This window comes from Mastomys coucha, unplaced genomic scaffold, assembly GCF_008632895.1.
Source record: "Mastomys coucha isolate ucsf_1 unplaced genomic scaffold, UCSF_Mcou_1 pScaffold5, whole genome shotgun sequence".
Taxonomy (NCBI): Eukaryota; Metazoa; Chordata; class Mammalia; order Rodentia; family Muridae; genus Mastomys; species Mastomys coucha.
Window position 1 is genome coordinate 86,107,505 of NW_022196911.1, and position 20,512 is coordinate 86,128,016.

Genomic DNA, 20,512 nt, shown 5'->3' on the forward strand with positions numbered 1-20,512 from the left:
CCAAGATGTTTGTGCCAGAAGAGGAATTCCACCTACATGTCTTATTCTTTGTCCAAAACTCGGATACAGTCCTTTGATGGCAAAGTCCATCGCCTCCCCCGCCCCCCGCCCCCAGCACCTCATCATAGAAAACCAAAACCAACAGAGCTACAGAGTTCAGACTCGGGAATAATCTCAACCACCTGTGATAACACGTCCATAATCATCAAGTGATGGGATTGATTTGTGAACACGCCAGTGTTAACAAACCCTCATCGCAGGTCTGCCGGGCCTGACCTGAGGCTGGGAATGAGGGCACAGTGGGTTATTACTGTCTGAGGCCTCCACAGTCCAGACAGCAAGGCACCCTAAAATAACAGGTAGTGCATGCTCTAGTCCCAGCTGTGCAAGGTTTCTGGGATTCAGAGGCTAGAAAGTTGAAACGGGAAGGGGACCATTTAGGATTCAGAACTGTGGCCAGGAGCTTTTCAGAGGATAAAAAGGACAACCGAGGCATGCTGGGAAACTGTGGTGACACAGGAGGGAGGGGCCAGTTTTCTGGGGCCAAGTGGGCATAGCCTAATTTCGCCAGCTCTACTGAGCCAAATATTTTCTTAGGATAGACCTAAGGTTTCCAAACCTGGGTTTGTATAGTTAGAATCCACCGGCTTATTTTGTTTCCTGACCATTTAAAAGAAAAAAAAAAAAAAGCTAAACGCCAAAATTCCCACTCAGAGGGCGCCCTCTCTTGGTAAAAGATCACACATAGCCTTCTCTCTAAAAAACCATTTTTTTCCTCTGTACACTAACAAACACACACACACACACACACACACACACCTCAGGATTAAAATCTAGTTTTAGCTTCGCATTATCTTAAAAAGCTAGCAGTTCTCCAGAGAGATCCCTTCCATGGGCAGTAGTAGAAGGAGATGACGGAGAAAATCACTCGGACTAGAATACAAGATCCCACAGGCTTCTGACCCGGAGCCTTTGAGCCTCTGTTTATGCGATTAGTGTGAGATGCACTAAAAAACCTAAGTCCCTGCTCTTCGGGATGGTCCCCGGCTTCTAAAATTTATGGCTTACCGTATCTTGGCTGACTATAAAGCGCTTGGTTACTCAGGCCATGTTTGCAGGAGTTGATGACTGACTCTAGCAGAGAATCTGCCCCAGGAGAAAAATATTGTTTCTGGCTGTGGCCGCTATAGTCTCCGATTTTCCACAGCGGCCAGAGATAATTGGCCCAAATGATTTCCCCTTTTCCTCCTTCTCACGATTTTCTCACAGTAAAAGGCCTGTTGGGAGATGGTAAATAAAACTGTGCCCGTACCCAGCAGAACTGTAGCTCGCTGCGGAGGTTGCACCCTCACGCCCATTCAAACCCGCAAAGCTTCTGAAGAACAGATAAAAGATGCTTTTTGAATACAGCAAGGGATTTTTGAGGACATCTTTCTGAACGGCTTCATACTTTTTCCAGCTTGCTGTGAAATGGGTTAAGTGTACTCAGGACTGGTCAGCTGATAAGAGGCCAGAAGTGAGCCTGCGGTGTGGTGGTTTCTTGGGGATTTGGAAATTCCCGCACGGATTATTCCAGCAAGTGCATGACACTAGAGAAGAAAAGTAGCTGCGCGTGGAGGGCACAAAGAGATTGGACCCGGTTGGCATCGGCTGGGGGTCATATCAGGAAAAGACAACTTACTGTTTCAGTTGCTACCCAAAACGTCATTGCTGACAGAAAGAACGGGGAAAAGAGAAACGTGCATTACCATCCAGAACCTGTTATTGTCGGTTTCCTGCTCTCAAAGGGAAGGAAAATCGGACCACAATGTTAAGGTTTACCCGGCTCGTGGTCTCCTCATGCCCTCTACTGGCCACGGTGGCACACTGCGGTTGCTTGCATGGAGATTCATGCCCTCTGTGTGAGGGCAGCCTAGGAGTCAATAAGTAAATGTTAATGTAAGAGAGAAAGGAAAATCCCAGGATGAAAAAGAGGGAAAGAGACAGGAAACGGGCTCATAGGGACAACACAAACCTGAGTCCACAGAGCTTCATATAGTGATGATATGAGGCCAAGAAATGTATAATAGAATACAGCCCTTAGTATTTGCAGGTAATAAAGTGGACTCAAATGAATAAGGGGGAGGGGAGAAAGGGAGAGAGGAAAAGAAAGCAGGTGGTGGTGGGGGGAACAGAAGAAGGGAGGGAGAATGAAAGGGAAGAAGGATGGCAGGGAGTGGGGAGAAAGGAAGGGAGGGAGGAGGAGGGAAGAAGGGAGGGAAAGAGGGAGGGAGGGAGGGAAGGAAACAGGATCTCTGAAGTAACTGGCCCAAAATGCATTTCTCTCCTGTCTGTCATCTGAATAGAAAGATATGAGTGTGTCTGTCATCTAAAAGATTTTATTGCATACAAATTCTCCAGATATGTTTTGAAGAAAAGCTAGCTACACATACTACATCTTGACTTCTGTGGAGTCACCAATTCCACATTGTTTTCAAAAAGAAAGCATTGGTTGTGGTGTGGGTCATTTAAAAAGCTCGGTGTCTCTAGATGAAGGAAATTGAAGCCTTCAGGCAGAAGCAAGGACCCCTGGTGTCCTTGTGTAGAAACTACTAATCCAGTTTGTATCATTTGATTGAAAGTATATCTGTGGCACAGACCATGGGTCACGATGGAACCTACGCTTGTCACAGTCCTCTAAACATGCAAAATGGAGGCTGCTGACAGGTGACTAGGAGATATTTGAAGCTGATACTCATATTGCTCAGCAAATGCTTGCTTCTCCATCCGGTGACTGAGCTTGCTGACTGACTTCTGGATCTCTTAACACTTGTTACAATATCCTAGTAAATGAAATTGTGATAGCAAACAGACCCCTTCAATCATTTTTTCCATTTACATCAAAGCACCAAGAAAATACTCTTCTTCCATATAGGTACCAGGGTTCCACGTCTTGTTTACCTAGTGGCTCCAGCCTACTATGAAGCCCATCCTGGGTCAGAGGAACAGATAGACCCCAAAACGGCATCATCTATCATATCCTTTGGCTACATCCTGGGCCACACCCAGCTCCAGAGGATGCTAAAAGTTGTGACATAGCTGTGTGCCTCATCTTGACAAACAATTAAATTCTTGTCCATGAATACCAAAGCTTCTAGTCACACACTATTTCTCATTAGCTGAAATCCTTTATTCATATATAATCCTTATTATATTAGTGTCTGCCACACCACTTCAAATCCACAGCCCTAACATTTATGAATCATGCTGCTTCAAACAAACTGCCAACCTGCCACAGCTACATTCCCTTCCACTCATACGGTGGATGATAACAGAACTTAAGGTAACATAAAGATAATGTGAACTAACATAGATAATACATTCAACAAAATGCCAACTGATAACATGACCTTGGACTAACTTGCCTTTTTCTTTTGCCAAATCAAAGGAGTTGTTTAAATTTCTGTTAGTTTTGCATTGTGCTTAAAGCATCATTGTCAGTAGCTCTTTCACCCGCCTCCTCAGATGACTAAGTCTGTTGTGATGAGGTAACATGAGCAGAGCAGAGCATAAGACTGCCTGGCTCCGGTGTGGCTTGGTGATAGAGAGCTTGTCTAGCATTCTTGAGTCCCTGGGTTCCACCTTCAGCATTCCAAAGAGCAGGAGGAGGGGAGGGAGCAATGCAGGGGAGCTGGGGGGGAGAGAAAGAATATGCAAATATAAATTAAGTCATCAAAAGAACAATTTTAATTGAAAAAAGCAGAGTGGATGTAGAAGCTCACACCCATAATCAAAACACAGTAGGACTGCTACAGGTTCAAGGTCAAGCCAGGGCTACCTAGGGAGAGTAACTTGGGCTACAAAGTAAGATTTTTGTCTCAAAATAAAAACCATAACAAAATGAAAGGAGGAAGAAAGAGGAAGAAGAAAGAAGGGGAGAGAAAAAGGAAAACAAATGATTATTCCCAAATTAGCCATGCAGGCAACAGAATAACATGTAGAAGATACAGAATTGGGAGCATAAGGGTGAGAACGGGCATAAAAAACACTACCCAAGCATTAGTCACAATGAAAAGTCAAATCAAGTAACTGGGAGAAAGCCAAGGAAAAGTCCAGAGACTTTGATGATAACACTTTCTCTATATAGTCTTGAATAGCGACATGTAACCCTAGAGAGGTGACTTGGTGCTGGCCAACGACCATGCTAAGAGCTCATTAGCCAATGACTATATGCCAAGGGAAGTAGAACGCAAGGGCCACAGGCACAGGCTCCCTATTCAAACCTTGGCTCTGGCATGTAAAATCCCGTGACCTCAGCCACGTTCCCAGCCTCTGTGCCTCAGTTTCTTCATCAGAAAATGAATGACAACATTTCACAGAGTAGAGAGGGTTGGACTACCTAAGGCACGCAGAGCAGTTAGAGGACCTGGTGTGTATAGCAAGCCTTCTGCTCTCATACTATTCAATGACAACACCAGGTATCCTGTTTCTTAGGCCGGTTCTCACTGTAACAGCCCCCAGCTGTTAGCATAGCTGATTTCTGTGATGGAGGCATCTCCAGGCCATAAAACTCAGCATATAGATGGCACCATCTGCCGCAAAAAAAACCAAAGACCCAATCTATCCAAGCCCATAGTTCTGGGAGAGTCTCTAAATGTATTAATCGTGCTTTTTTGGGGGCTTCTGTGGTTCTGCTTATGGCTAAGTGTTCTTGATAACTGAGCATGGATTTTGCACTTAAAAGCCCACTCTGAGAAAAGCTTGGTGCTACCCTGGGATCTTGAATGCCCAGCATAATCCCTAGCCAGCTAATAAAGACTTTCTATTGGCTTAACAGTCTTTCCTGGTGGCTACCCCATGACACTCACTATGTCAGGATTGAAGTTCTTGTGTCTTTCCACCACAGCTCTGAGCAGTAGAATCTCTCTCCCACCTGGTAATAATAATAAAGCACCCGGAACCACAGGCCCTGAGGATAGTTAAAGAGCTTCACCCCCCCCTCCTTCTGGATCCAGACACTTTGGGAGCTGTCCTGGCTGGTTTTGTGTGTCAACTTGACACACGCTGGAGTTATCACAGAGAAAGGAGCCTCCCTGGAGGAAATGCCTCCATGAGATCCAGCTGTAAGGCATTTTCTCAATTAGTGATCAAGGGTGGGAGGGCCCATTGTGGGTGGTGCCATTCCTGGGCTGGTAGTCCTGAGTTCTGTAAGAAAGCAAGCTGAGTCGGGCAGTAGTGATGCACACCTTTAATCCCAGCACTTGGGAGGCAGAGGCATGCAGATTTCTGAGTTCAAGGCCAGCCTGATCTACAGAGTTCCAGGACAGCCAGGGCTACACAGAAAAACCCTGTCTTGAAAAACCAAAAGAAAAAAAAAAAAAAAAAAAAAAAAAAAAAAAAAAAAACAAGCTGAGCAATCCAGGGGAAACAAGCCAGTAAAGAACATCCCTCCATGGCCTCTGCATCAGCTCCTGCTTCCTGACCTGCTTGAGTTCCAGTTCTGACTTCCTTTGGTGATGAACAGCAACGTGGAAGTATAAGCTGAATAAACCCTTTCCTCCCCAACTTGCTTCTTGGTCAAGATGTTTTATGCACAGGAATAGAAACCCTGACTCAGACAGAAACACAACTCAAATAGCACTTCTCCCTGAAAGCTAGTACACGGTCTCCTAGGACTGGCATTAGAAAGCACAGGACAGAACACCTTCAATAAAAGCAATGTATTTCTCATGTTCTGGAATCCAAGACAAGAAGCCTGCTGGTTTGGTCTCTTCTGAGGCTCCTTTCCTTCACTTAAGGATGGTCACTCACATGTGTCCTCATGTGGCCTTTAATACTATGTGTTTACACCCCTGTTTCTCCTGTGTGTCTTCATTTCCTTTTACTATAATGACAGTAAATTGGAGTCAGGCCACTCTGAGTGAGAACTGGGAATCAGTCACCTCTTTACAGGGACAAGTTCCAAACACAGTCACATTCTGAGCTGCTATGGTTAGAGCATCGACATAGACTTTTAAAAAAAAAAGAAAAAGAAAAAAAGAAAAAAAAAAGACTTTAGTTTACAACATATATAATATTAATCCAGACAGGTTTTCTTTATTATAATATTTTTTTCTAAATTTGTTGTTGTTGTTGTTTTTGTTTTGAGACAGGGTTTCTCTGTGTAGCCCTGGCTGTCCTGGAACTCACTCTGTAGACCAGGCTGGCCTCGAACTCAGAAATCCGCCTGCCTCTGTCTCCCAAGTGCTGGGATTAAAGGTGTGCGCCACCACTGCCTGGCTCTAGTTTTGTTTTGTTTTTGTTGTTGTTGTTTTGTTTTGTTTTGTTTTTTTAATCAAGAAAACTTCATTTGATCTGAAGATGTACATCAACTGGTAGAATGTTTGCCTAGTATACATGAAGCCCTGGGTTCAATTCTCGGCAGTAAAACTGGTCATGGTGCCATAATCTTGCAATTATAGCCCTTGGAAGGTAAGCACAAGAGAATCAGAGTTCAAGGTCATCCATGGCACAGGCACAGAGCAAGTTTAAGGTCTTAAAAAAAAACAACAAAACAATAACTGTTCTTCTCCCCCATCAAACAAGAATACCTAGTAATTAACAAGACACACCTTTGGGTATATCCTTGATGGCCTTTTCATCAAGGATAAAGTGAGGAGACAGAAGATTGTCCTCAGTGAGTGAGAGCAGTGCCATCTCAGTGGCTGATGTCACACACTGATAAACAGGGGAGGCAGAAAGATGACAGAGAACGGACAAGCTCCCTTTATCTGCTCCCTCATCCACTGAAACATGAGCATGCAGCCTCACCCCACCTCCATAGAGTCACTGTCTACCAAGCCTTCTCTGCCATGATGAACTTTGACCCCTCAAACTGTGAGCCAAAAGCATTCTGCACCCCCCCCCAAGTTGCCTTTGTCAGATACATGGCCTCAGAAAAGTAAAATATCACCTTTATCTCATGACGAGCTGAGACTTTAAGAAAAGCAAGATGGATTTTTGTAAATGATGCATTTATCCTGTCCTCAAATAGGCATTCAGGGTTTACAATCATACAAAATGCTCTGTTCTGGGATAGCTCCCTGCACCACCTTACTCTTAGCAATTAAAAAGTCCTAGAGCAGACAAATATTAACAGCACATGGAGTGTTGCCGACAAAGGGCTATGGTGCTAACCAAGAAAGGGAGTAGAAGGAGCAAAAGTCCTTACTTATAAAAGTCTTGGAAAATCTAGTAGTCTTCTCTCACCAATGGCTCAAAGGAAGCCAGAGAACGGGCTATACAAAGAAACAGTCACAGAAAGAACAGAACTTACTAAGACCGTAAGGTGGGAGGGACCACAAGAATGCAAGGAATACTAGGACACTGGGATAGACTGAGTAAAAGGGGTCAGCGCTTGGGGATGACAAGAGAGAAACAGCCAGACCTACTTGTTCAGGGTCTTAGTGCCCTTGTGGGAGAATGTTGGCTTTGACTGAGGTAATGTGAGAAGCCACTTTAAGGTTTTGAGCAGAAGAACAATATGGTCGGGGCTTTTAGAGGCTCATTCAAGGTTACTGTGGTGGAAGGGGGCAGTGTGAGAGTTGAGCAGATTGTCTACTCGCGGTAGTTAGTTAGGCTGGAAGTACCAGAGGCCTGGCACAACCCTGAAGCAGGAAGATGGTAGGAGAGGTTTGGAGTGTTAGGGTATTTTGAGTGCGGAGCCATTGGGATTCTGTTTCTCCATATGGCATTTGTGCCTGCCTCTGGGTTGCCTTCGGCATCCTGGCAATTAGCACTGTCAAAATCTCAGCTACATCTGAGCATTCTCTATATCTCGGAGCCAAGCATACATCTCAAATCCGGGCGTGTCTTCCCAAGACCAATCTACAGATCCAAATAAATGAACATTGGCATTACATAAACCCTACTTGGGAAATGGGATGAGGATAACGAAGGCGTCTCTAACCATCCGTACCCTAATCACAGGTTATAAAAAGTCCAAAGGCAAAAGGAAGACAGAATGCCTCCAGATGGCCTGCGACTCAGATAAGGAAATACAGAGCATCATTATGGGTGTGAAGGATTCCTATCCAGAGAGGAGAAAGAAGGCAGAAAAACAGACCTGAGGAGGGATAATAACCTGCTGTCCCTAAAACCGGGGGCTTTCACGGTTCAATTGTTCACTGATTTGGTTTTTGGAACGGCTTCTCGTTAGTACTTTCCAAAGCAATATACAAAATCAGGCTCTCTTGGATCTGATGGTAGGAGAAATTGGTTTCATTTCCATGTCTCTTATTTTAGACGGTGCCTACAGCCCAGCTCTTTGCTTCTTTGATTTTGGTTTACGCATTCTGAGACTTTTAAATCAAGTTTAACTCTTATTGGGATGTATCCAAGAGTAATAGCACCTGCCACCAAGGCTGACTACTAGAGCTTGAGTCACACGAGCTAGGAGGAGAGAACCCACTCTCGAATGCCATCCCATGACTTCCACACAGGTCCTGAGGCATGTGTGCTTCTACACGCATTCTCCAAACAAGTAAGTAAAATGTTTACATGATAAACATTATTATAACTATCTATTATTATTAACATTAGCATTAGCATTTTTATGGAAAACTGACCATCCTGTGGTCATTGATTCCACCCAAATCATAGAAAATGGAAGCTCACATTTCTGCTTTTCTTTATACAGTAGGCTGAAAGGCTCCCTCCCAGAAGGTAGACACATTCTAATTCCTGGAACCCATGCATGTTACCCATGCAGACACTGTTAAACCCAGGCTCTTGAGACTGGACCATCTGGGTGAGCTAAAACTGCCAACACGTGCAGACTTTACACAGAGAAAACAAGACAATGAGAAAATGGAGTCTGTATTTGAAATGCTGGCCTCAAAGTGATAAGTCACAGACCATGAGAACAGGAGAGCCAGACACGAGAGAGGGTGAACCTATAGTCCCAACACTCTGGATATGGAGGCAGGAGGATTTAGCTCAAGACCTCTGCTTTAGCCGGCTGGTGGTGACACATGCCTTTAATCCCAGCACTTGGGAGGCAGAGGCAGGTGGATTTCTGAGTTCGAGGCCAGCCTGGTCTACAGAGTGAGTTCCAGGACAGCCAGAGCTGCTTTAGCTACTTCATGAGTCTGAAGCTAGCCTAAGCTACATAAGATCCTCTTAAAATATAATAATAATAATAATAATAATAATAATAATAATAATAATAATAATAGTACCTAAGGAATAGACAGTGGGAAGGATGGGGAGGCAGGGAGGGAATGGAAAGGACCTGACCCTCTCCCAGCGTGCTAGATCAAGCACAAACTTGCCAATACCTTGACTGGTGGCCAGTGGTATTAATTTTGAACTTCAGACATCTAGTACCATGAGAGCATATCTGAGTTCTAACAGTAAAGCTTGTGTTCACTTGTTACAGCAGTCACAGGAAGCCGGCACGTCCACACGTGCCATAGTTCGCTCATTCAGCAGCCAAACGCATTACCCCAAACTATTGCTTTTAAACAGTTTCTCTTTTCTCCATCAAATCCTGAGATGATATGCTACTAATGGACACAGGACCACAGCTCTCTGCCAAATACCTCTTACGGCCCTTAGCCACCCTCTGTCCCTGATGATGTGTGTTAGTCTTCAGTTCAGTTGGTTCTCTTTATTCTTACTTCTTCAACCCACTTGGAAATTTGAAACTTCATCATACAAACCACTGACTAGCTCAGCTCCAAAGAGGCGTCCTTTGTCCCACCTTAGCCATGCACCTTACCCATGCTCTCACTCTTGTCACTATGAAGAACTCCAAATTCTCTTCCGACACTGCCTAGCTCCAGCTACTCTGATATTGACAGGACACTAACTGTCACTCCTCCCAGCTCTCTCCTGGCCACACAGGAACCATCCATTGTGTTAACTCCACCATTTATCACACTTTCCAGACTCACACAACACACACATACACATACATACACACCCTCCCCACCCGTTCAGCTTGAAGGCTTTGATCTAGTGTCAGAACTATTCCTATCGCAACATTTTCTATCGATGCCCCCCACTCTCTGTTCTCCTCACCTGATGAGACTTCCAATCTGCTTAACAAACCATCTGCCTACATTGAGCTAATGCATCTTGGTAAATTCTCAGAGGCACGGCAGAACTGAATAGCTGGCTGACTTCTGTTGAATGCCATTGATCGCTAATTAGGAAAATGCCATACAGCCCAGTCTTCTGCAGGCATTTTCTCAGTTCAGATTTCCTTCTCTCTGATGACCCTGGCCTGTGTCAAGTTGACATAAAACTATCCAGCACATTATAGAAGTGTGGCCCCACTCCTGATGGGGATCCATTCTTTCACACTTATTCTGAATCCCATCTTTGCCCAAGGATGTTTCTACTATGAGTTTTCCTTTGTCCTTTTCTATTGGTTTGTTCCCATGGACCCACATGCATGCTTTGCTGTAATTCATCTAAGAACCAAACAGGATCCCATGTTTTGAAATCCCTCACAGCTGAAAATCTCCAGTTATCTATAATCCACATCTACTGCCTCAACTGCCTGTTTTAAGTTCTTTTGTCAATTTATTTTAGAGAATTCCCACCCTCACTCCTTCCCTCCTCTGAAAAACTCTTCAGTTTTTATGAAGACCGTAAAAACTACCGGTTCTCTAGTGTCATTACCCAACCACTTAGCATCGTTTACATTTTTTTAATGACATGCGTCTTGTGTTGGGGCCCAGTCCATAAAGGTCATAGGACAACTCGTGCATGTTGGTTTTCTCCTTCTACCCTGAGGATCCTAGACACTAAACTCAGGTTGTGCCTGGGGACAAATACGTTTACACACAGTGCCACCTCACCAACCTATCGTTTAGTGAGTTGTAACCTAGTGATTCCGTACCATTGTTAATTAGAGCCTACTCTCCCTTCATTTTCATGGTGCTGTGTTCTGGGATTCCTCTTACCTCACTGGTCTCTCCACTTCCTCGTTGTTTACTGACTCGTCCTCTCTCTCGGGCCTTCCAATGAGGCCTCTCCTCCAGTTCTGCAATGGTGCAGAGTGCTACATCTTGATGACTCTGAAGTCTGTGTTTTTGGCACCGAGCTTTCCCCTAGGATCCGTGCTCAATGTCTAGATATCTCTTCTGCATCTCAAACTTAACTCATCCTAAGGAGATCTCTTGATACACCCGATCCCTTTTCCACTCCCACTCCCAACTTGTGTACCTGCCGCTATATGAGGATGTCTGATCTCCTGGACTTGGAGTTATAAGCCACCATGTGGGTGCTGAGAATCCTGGTCCTCTTAGGAAAGCAGATGGTACCCTTAGCCACTGAGCCACTCTACAGCTCACTCTATGAGACCCCTGTAGACCAGTTATAGGGGCTCTTGGTAGAATTACATATCCTTTTCTATCCCATCTCTCAATTTTGCCAACCCAGTCTCATCTTGGAGTCTTGAAAACTCTTGGCTATGGTCCTTATATCCTCTGGGCATATATTCCATTGTTAGTGTCCCTGGTCTCTTCCATTAACCCCTCTCTCAGTGACTGTACTTTTACTATTCAGAACATTGCTGCTCCATGTCACGTGCAAGGTGAGAATGGGGTGAGAGAAAGAGAGGCATCTTCATGAACCCACCAGCCTCCCATTACCTGGAACAAAGCCCAGCCTTTCTTTGTATTGGAATGCCCAACTGAGTGATTCTAGACTTTCTCTGGATATGTGATGGGTTGGGGTCGGGCACAGGTTAACATCTAAATACTTGTCACCTCTTGGGACCCCCCCTTTAAAATCTCCTTGACTTAAAAGTAGGAAAGATGCTTAATCCTTCAGTCTTCTTGTCTTGTATTTTGAGGGCTTAGTGTTATTAGTCTCTTGCTGCACAACACTGGTATTTTTAAATTTTAAAAGAAGCCCTTGTTCTGCCTGCAGTGCCTAATTCTTGTTTTATGGATGTTGGCATAGATGTCTGAAATGTACAAAGGAATTCAAGAATGATTGATTTGGCTCTTCAAGGCTGAATATCTCCCAAGAGTTGCCACCTTTAGAAATCCTGGATGATAAAGGGAAAAGGAATTCTTGAGAAGGGGAGAAGAGTCACACGGCCCTAGCCTCTTTTAAAAACACTTTCCCCTGCAATTGTTGTTCACCATCATTTTTATAGGCCTTGTTATTTTTTTCTGTGTCTTCTGAGGAACTTCACCATAGAGTTATAAAAGGCTGCATGAGTGCTGCCAACGGGAAGCTATTTAAAACGGAAGGTCTCTATCTTTTATGGAAGTAAATTCAGCATACAAGCATTTTCTTTCATCTCTCTTGCTTTGTTCTGCAGCCATATCTGAGAAAAGGGAGCCAGGAGCTCAGTGCAGTACCAGGAGGAGCAGCAAGTCTTAAAGTAAAGCTGAGGAGGACCCTCCAAAAGCTGGTAAGCCACAGTTTTCTTTGAGTCACATCGGATATCATCTATAGAATAAATATGTAGTCTGTTCATTCCCTGGGGGTGTTACTTTTTTAAAAAAGGACACACCCCCCCAAAAAGATGACTTAAAGCAAAGATATTAATCCCTCAATTGTGGAGACGGGACGTCAGAAGTCAAGAGGCAGCAGAGCTGCTTCGTTCAGAAGGTTCAGAGGGAAGATCTGTCTCCTGACTCTTCTAGTTTTGATAACAGCTGGCAATCGTAGATGCGCCCTGAATTATGCATTCCCACCTCTGCCCCCATCTCTACATCCCATTTCTGTCTCTGAGTGTTTCTTTGTCCTTCTACTATGCTACTAAGGATACCAGTGTCAGATTCAGGCTGTCTTATCTAGCAGGACCTCAACTAAGTATACCTTGTTTCCAAATGAGGCTACATTGTGAGATTCCAGGTAGGTGTGAATTTGGGGAGGGGATACAATTCAACCCAGTGAAGAGAGAGGACTATGACATGATTCAGTGGTAAAATGTAGTAGCAGTTCTCCAGAGGCTGCCAGGGGACCACATGGGCATTTACAGGGATAAAGAGTTGGAAGATGGTCACATCTTCAGTGAGATCCTTTTGAGAATCCAGATGAGTGACATTGTTTGGCGCTGCCATTATTGTACTAGTGGCTACAGCACAGATCCTTAATCTGTAGGTGGAGTCCCTTTTGAGGGGGCAAGTGACCCTTGCATAGGTTCACCTAAGACCATTGAATAATATATGTTTGCCTTATGATTCATAGCTAGCAATATAACAGTTATGAAGTAGCAATGAAAGTAATGTTTATGGCTGGGGGTCACCACACCATGAGGAACTGTATGAAAGGGCCGCAGCATTAGGAAGGCTGAGAATCACTGGTCTCCAGAGTGTGCCCTTTGATTTTTCCACTCAGGTTAGAAATGCCAGCACAAAAGCTCTAGACTAAGATTCACAAAGTCCTTCCTTGAGAAGGGCCTGGCAGGTGGTCCATCCAACACCCTCCAAGGAATGGCTCCACATCCACAAACATGTGGGCAGCACAAGTTGGACTAGTGTGCTACTCTTTTGATGAGGACATGAAGTTCAAAGATATTGAGGGGTGGAAGATGGGTCTGGAAGGAGCAAGGGAGAAGAGGCAATTGAATATAATCCTAAAAGTTCACTCATGAATACAGTTCTCAAACAATTCACAAAAATTTTATATGGAGAGTGAATTTTCTTGAATGGTGTGGCACGTAGTATGTCAACCACACCCCAGAGCAGGTCCCACACTCAAGAGTAGTGGTACAACCCAAAGGGACTTGATGAGACATAGAGGGAGGGAAGGCAGGAAGGAGAGAGAGAGGGAGAGAAGAGTACAAAGTTGGTTGGGGGTGATTTGGGAGGAGTTGAGGGAGTGGTAGATATGAACAAAATAGATTTATGAAATTCTCAAATAATTAATAAAACATTATTTTTAAAAGATTCTATATGATAATATGATAATACAATAAAGAATAACACACACATATATATATATATATATATATATATATATATATATATATAATATGTACACATATATTTTAAAACTCACCTTACAGTGGAAGATGTAGCTCAGAGGCCAGAGTATTTGCCTAGTACGCACAAGGCCATGGATTCAAACACCAACACATCCAAAAAAAGACAAAAAGAAAGAAAGAAAAGAAATGAAAGAACTTTTATAGTCTTCCTTTTGCCGTTTACTGTTTGGCCTGAAAACATCACTTTGTTGAACCTAAATGTCCTTGTCTTACTTATATTTCTATTGTAGTGAAGAGACACCATGACCATGGCAACTCTTATAAAGGATAACATTTAATTGGGACTGTATTAAAGTTTCAGAGGTTCAGTCCATTATTGTCATAGCAAAAAGCATGGTGGCATGTGGGCAGACATGGTGCTGGAGAAGGAGCTGAGGGTTCTACATATTGATCTGAAGGCAGCAGGAAATGAACTGGCTGAGACCTCGAAGTTCACCCCCATGGTGACACACTTCCTCCAACAGGGCCACACCTATTCCAACAAGGCCATACCTACTCCAACAAGGTCACACTTCCTAATAGCACCATTTCCTATGGGACAAGTAATCAAATACATGAGTCTATGTGGGCCATTCCTATTCAAACCACCAAAGTCTTCAACTAAAAAAAATAATGACTCCCATAATTTTTGTAGGTTTATGATATTTTTGCCTCTGACATTTAAAAAAAATTAACCTTGTACTTCTGGGACATTGTATCTTATAAAGGACATAAGGAACTCTGTAGGCACTACCAGGAATAAGTTCCCATCCATGATATTTAAAATACAAAAATTTACTTTGGTATTTTAAACATCAGACTCTGGTTACCTTGAAATACAATCATGTTGCAATATTGTAGAGTGCATATTTTTCAAGAAATGTTCTTGGTACACAGTAAAAATGGACTTCAGTACAAATATATGTGAATACAAGTGAGAACTGATGGAGTACCTATCTTACGCATTCTAAATGTCTCCCTCCCCAGCATAGAGTATCTATAGAGATATTTGATCCCTATTTTAGGCAGTATGGAGAGATGAGGGAAGAAAAAGGAGTGGGGGAGGAGGGAGAGGGAGAGGAAGAGAAGAAAATTGGGAAATAAAATGCTGCCCCTTCTCTAAGCTTCAGTTTCCCTAAATTCAGAAAATACGTCTCAAATAGTGGGACTAAGGTTTGCCTCATCCCCCTGAGCTCTGCAACACTTCATGTGTGCCAGCTCTGCAACACTTCATGTGTGCCAGTTACACAAATCAAACTCAAAGCTCCCGAGCATCTGCCAGCATGGTAAGTGTGCAGTTAATGTTTGCAATGAATGAAGGAACTCGTACATCCTGACCACCCCTAAGGGTTGTTTGGAAACTCAGTGGCTTGTTACTAGTATTTACAGTCCCTTTTTCTGCCAGCCACCATCCTTGACCTATTGCCAAGTTGGTTTTTCGTTATTCAGTAACCACTAGATGGCACAAAAGGAAAAGGCTTCAGACAATGAAAGAAGACAAGCCCATAGAACAAGGTGGCCACAAGGAAGGAAGAGGAGAAGGAGGAGGAGAAGGAGGAAGAGAAGGAGAAGGAGGAGGAGGAGGAGGAGGTGGAGGAGGAGGAGGAGGAGGAGGAGGAGGAGGAGGAGGAGAAAAGCAGGCATCTCAGTATTGATTAGGTAAAAGAGATAGGCTTCATTTTACCCCGGACATTATAAGAAGCAGACCTACGAGGAAAAGGCTGGTCACAGAATGAATTTTAAGCAGAGACAGAGCAGTCACACAACAATAAGAACAGGAACAAAACTCTATGCTGATGGTACTAAAAACCTGAGGCCAAGAGCAGTAATCAATAATCTTAATCCAAATATTAATAGGACAGCAAGAGAAAAGCCTGTACAATTGCATTGATGAATGAAGAGAAGCCAGGCCAGATTTACCATGTGACTCTGGGTTATCACTAAAGGAACCTGGAACCGATGGGGCAACCCCCCTTACCAAGAGCAAAGTAGCCATGCATACTTTGATTTAATATGGACCATAGTACAAGGAGTCCTCATTCACACTCAGTTTTCATAATTGTTTATGCATCTGTTTAAAGTTGTCAACGTGCTCCATATTGTTCTGTGGAGACAGCAGGGCCTTGGAGGTGCAAGTTCATTAGAGAAGTTAAGAAACTAGAGTTCTGTGTAGGCAAAGAAGGTGAGGGTCTGGTGTAGACTGAAGCCTTTTAAAGCCTGGCCACAACCAGGGACATTGAGGGTGATTGGCAGACACAAGACAATCCCACTTACTGGGGTCCTGTGCTCACCCAGAAACTTCCTGATTGCGAATGGATTTTCCTATAGATCTGCTTTCAGGAGGAAGGCAAGGCATGGTCCTTCCACAGTGAGCCACAGGAGCTCAATATATTGACATTCTATTTATAACACCTGTCTCCTAGGAGCTTAGTAAACAGGCAGTGTTGCCAGGAAAAGGATTTCCTCTTGACAAAATTAATTCTCTGAATCTATCGAACAGTCGTTGAACTGTGTATTGAACACATCCTGGGTTATCTCTTGGCTGATATTCAAGGTCCATTCGAACAATTCTCTCACCTTCTGCTTTCTTATTCTTCCATCCAAACACTAACCAGACCCAACCTGGCTTGGCTTCTAAGACTAGATGAGACTGGGCCCATTCAACGCAATACGACCTGCCGGGGACCAGGATTTCTTTCGGGGGTCCCTTGTTCCACGGGACTAGGGATTCTGGCCAGGTGGGCACGGGATTCGGCTTTTGACAAACAGACTAGACACGAGAGGTGTAAGGTCTGAGTGTATTTCTTTAAAAATGACATGAGGCTTTTACAATCATTGTAAAAGAGAAATGAAAAATCTGGCAGCTCAACAGTTGAGGTACCTCTGAGGCTATCTGAAACATACTGGGTCTAAAACAGTAGCAATCTCCTCTGAACTGGTACTGCATCCCCCGGGGCCCAAGTGCTCTGGGCCCGGGGGACTGCGAGAGATACATGAATCTGAGTCCTAGCCCATCTAAGTTCTAGTGCTAGTCCTGTATGTGAGTCCAAGTCCTTCTTCCCCCAGTCCTAGTGCTAGACTGAAGTCACATAGGCAAAAACGACCCCCACACACCAACGTCACCTGACTTCTAAAAGCCAGGTGTAGATAACTCCTCCTCAGTTCGTTGCTATGGTTACAGACTGGTTAGGCCTAGGTAAGCTCTTCAACTATGCTGCCTTTCTGGGCCAGGGAGGTTAGCCCCAGGGAACACCTGTTAAGCTAGTTCCTAGGAGTGATTCAGTTGCAAATCTAATATGGCCTGCCTATGTTGACTAAGAATGAGGATTTCACCAGATCTTGTCCTGGGATAGTTCGCTCATTCTGTAAGCTTTAATGCCCTACCCACAATCCTAGTGCTGGAGGCTAATAGTTTGAATGGCTAAACATTCTAAGCCAGGGTTTGACTAGGAAGTTGGAACATTGGTGAAGGTCAGAAAGCAATGTCCGAATTTACTTTTGCTAGCTGTTAAAGAAATGATATATTGGTGAGTTCCTAGCACACTAGTACGAGGACATATCTGGGCCACCTCTGAGTTTGGGGTGCCAGGCGACAATGCGGAGGCAGGAGACTGACTTTCCTTGAAGTTTACGCCTCAAATACCACCGCCACGCAAAGTGTGCGTGGCAACGACCATAGACCTCGTTTTCATATTTTATGCCGAAGACTCCAAATACCTACATAGCAAAATTATCCATGAAGAGTCCTATTAATGCGGACTAATACAGAAGTATAGGCTTATATCCACCCATTGGACTGAGCAGAGGGTCCTCAATGAAGAAAGAGAAAGGACCCAAGGAGCTGAAGGGGTTTGCAGCCCCATAGGAAGAACAACAATATGATCTAAGCAGTATCCCCAGAACTCCCAGGGACTAAACCACCAACCAAAGAGTACACATGGGGGGACTCAGGGCTCCATCTGCAGATGTTGCAGAGGATGGCCTAGTTGGTCATCAATGGGAGGAAAGGCCCTTGGTCCTGTGAAGGCTCTATGCCCCAGTGTAGGGGAATGCTAGGGCCAGGAAGAGGGAAAGGGTGGGTTGGTGAGCGGGGTGAGGGGGTAGAGAATAGGATTTTTTTTTCAGAGGGGAAACCAAGAAAGGGGAGAACATTTGAAATGTAAATAAAAGAAAATATCTAATAAAAAAATCAAGTCTCAAAGATCTTCGCTAGATCAACCTGGATATGCTATAGGCATCTACTTTAATAAGAAGCTCAATGGAGTCCAAAAAAGGATGGTCCCAAACATATAGCACGTGAGAAGCACTCATCCTGAGTCCAGGACCACAAAGTCAGAGGATATTTTATTTGGAAAAGATCTCCTGGAACTCACTCTGTAGAGCAGGCTGGCCTCTAACTCAGAAATCCGCCTACATCTGCCTCTGCCTCCCAAGTGCTGGGATTAAAGGCGTGTGCCACCACCGCCTGGCTGTAATAGTATCCAAATGCCTCACAGAAGCAGCAGCTTCAGGAAGGACTCATTTTGGGCTGGTGGTTTTGGAGAGTTCAGTGCATCATGACAAGGAAGGTGTAGCAGAGCAGAGAAGTTCATGTCATGGTCCAGGAAGCAGAGAATGGTGAAATACTAACATTGAGCTCTTCTCTCCTTTTCTCTGTCCAGACCACTAGCCTGTTGGGTGGTACCACCCATATTCAATGTAAGTCTCCCTCCCCGGTTGATCTTTTCTGGAAGTGCTTTTCACCCCACTAGGAAAATAAGCATTAATCTTACAAGTTGAATCACCTTCTCTTTGATGGCAGAGGAGATGAGACTAGCCAATTAACACTGAGAAAATGCATATGCATTTCTGGAACCTGTAGGGATCCTGACAGAGCACCCACAATGCTCTCTGAATTTCACATTGGCCTGAGGTGAAGGCCAACAATACTACACACTTCACAGTTTTCAGTGCAATTCAGGTTTGTGACTATGCCCTCTTTAGCAACACTTTTGCTCAAATAGCACTTGCTTCTCTCTCTCTCTCTCCCTCTCTCCCTCTCCTTCTCTCCCTCCTCATCTCCCTCTCTCTCCCTCTCTCTCTTTCTCATTCTCTATCTCCCCCATGCCTCCCGTTCCCTCTCTCCCTCCCACACTCCTCTCTCCAGTGTCAGTGGCTGTGGTATTAACAGAAAGAGCTTAAGTTATTAAACTGAGCAGCTCTAATCCCCAAGGTTTCCTGGAGCAGTGGAGATTATTGTATTTTTATTCCAGAGTCAATGTAGCCCTTGTGTTTACTCTTTGCGATGCCCAAACTGACCCCAAATGCCTTTTTCTAGACACACTTCCCCACTGTGGGAGAAGTGATGGAGTTCTACCTGGAGATCGACCCTGTCACCTTGAACCTTATCATCCTTGTTGCAAGCTATGTCATCTTGCTTTTGGTGTTCCTCATCTCTTGTGTGCTGTATGACTGCCGAGGCAAAGATCCCAGCAAGGAGTGTGCGCCAGAGACCACACTGAATGCCCAGCCTTCCATCCGAGTGGTGGTAACTCAGCACAGTGCTCATGGATCCCACTGGGCAAGGGGACCCAGCCTTCACTTTAAGGATCCTGCTCCCATAGGGAAGAAAAGCACGGTGGTGTGAGACTGAAGAAGGGATACTGACTGGGAAGTGACCACCAACAAATGCAGCAGAAAATAATTGCCCCATTGTGGCTCCCGTCCTCCCCAAACGCACGTCCTGATTGGCTGAGGAAACGGAGGTTCTATCTTACTATCGGCCCTCTGGTCATTCTCCTTGTGAATAAAACTACTCTTTAAGGTAAGATACTCCAAATGGTCTTCAACTGTGCTCTCCAAATGCAAGATCTCAGCAACAATGTTTCAGAGTGAGGTTGATTACTAAGTACCTTCAAGCTAGGAGGGGTAGACTTTGAATAAGGTTTAAAAGACAGGTAGGGTGGGTAAGGTATGTGTGTAATACACAATGAGACTAATTCAAGTCTATACAACTTCATTATTTTTAAGGAATCACACTTACACAGACTTCAGGGTAGTATCTCTGTGTGTAACGGCTCATCACATTCCATTTCTCTCCCAATACAAGCTGTGTGGCCAAGGCTGGATTGACCTACCTCTTCATACCTCAGGTCCCGTGATAAGGTCACCTGAAATTTTCAGTTTCCAATGAATCCGTTCTCTAAAACTACTTGAGGTAATGTTTAACACTTAGTCCTGCTGCGATGAATGTCGGCCTGGTTTCTATGTGTACTTTCTATGTGTCAGAAAGTTTCATCTCTGGTGACTGGAGAGAGTTCATTCAGAAAAGTGCTTCCTACAAGAGCATGAGGACCTGTGTTCAGATCCCAAGCACGGAAGTAAAAGATGGGTGTGGTACCATGGGCCTGTAACCCTAGAAAGAGGCGGATCCCTGGGATGTGATCACCTTCTCTAGCTGAATCAGTGAGCTCAAAAGTCAGGCTCAGTGAGAGACCCTGTCTCAGACAATAAAATGGAGACTAACAGAAGGAGCTTTGGCCTCCCTGAGGCCAACCTTTGGCCTCCATATCGATGCAC

The 20,512-nt window shown here is 44.3% G+C and overlaps 1 long non-coding RNA gene across 1 annotated transcript; it reads right to left on the reverse strand.

The window, feature by feature from the left end:
- Positions 1-1,074: 1,074 nt before the first annotated feature.
- On the reverse strand, positions 1,075-16,342 carry LOC116078948. Its single transcript, XR_004113678.1, has 4 exons — positions 16,246-16,342; positions 13,990-14,029; positions 1,822-1,912; positions 1,075-1,277 (listed from the first exon to the last, which is right to left on the reverse strand). It is a non-coding gene; the product is annotated as an uncharacterized LOC116078948 (long non-coding RNA).
- Positions 16,343-20,512: the final 4,170 nt, after the last annotated feature.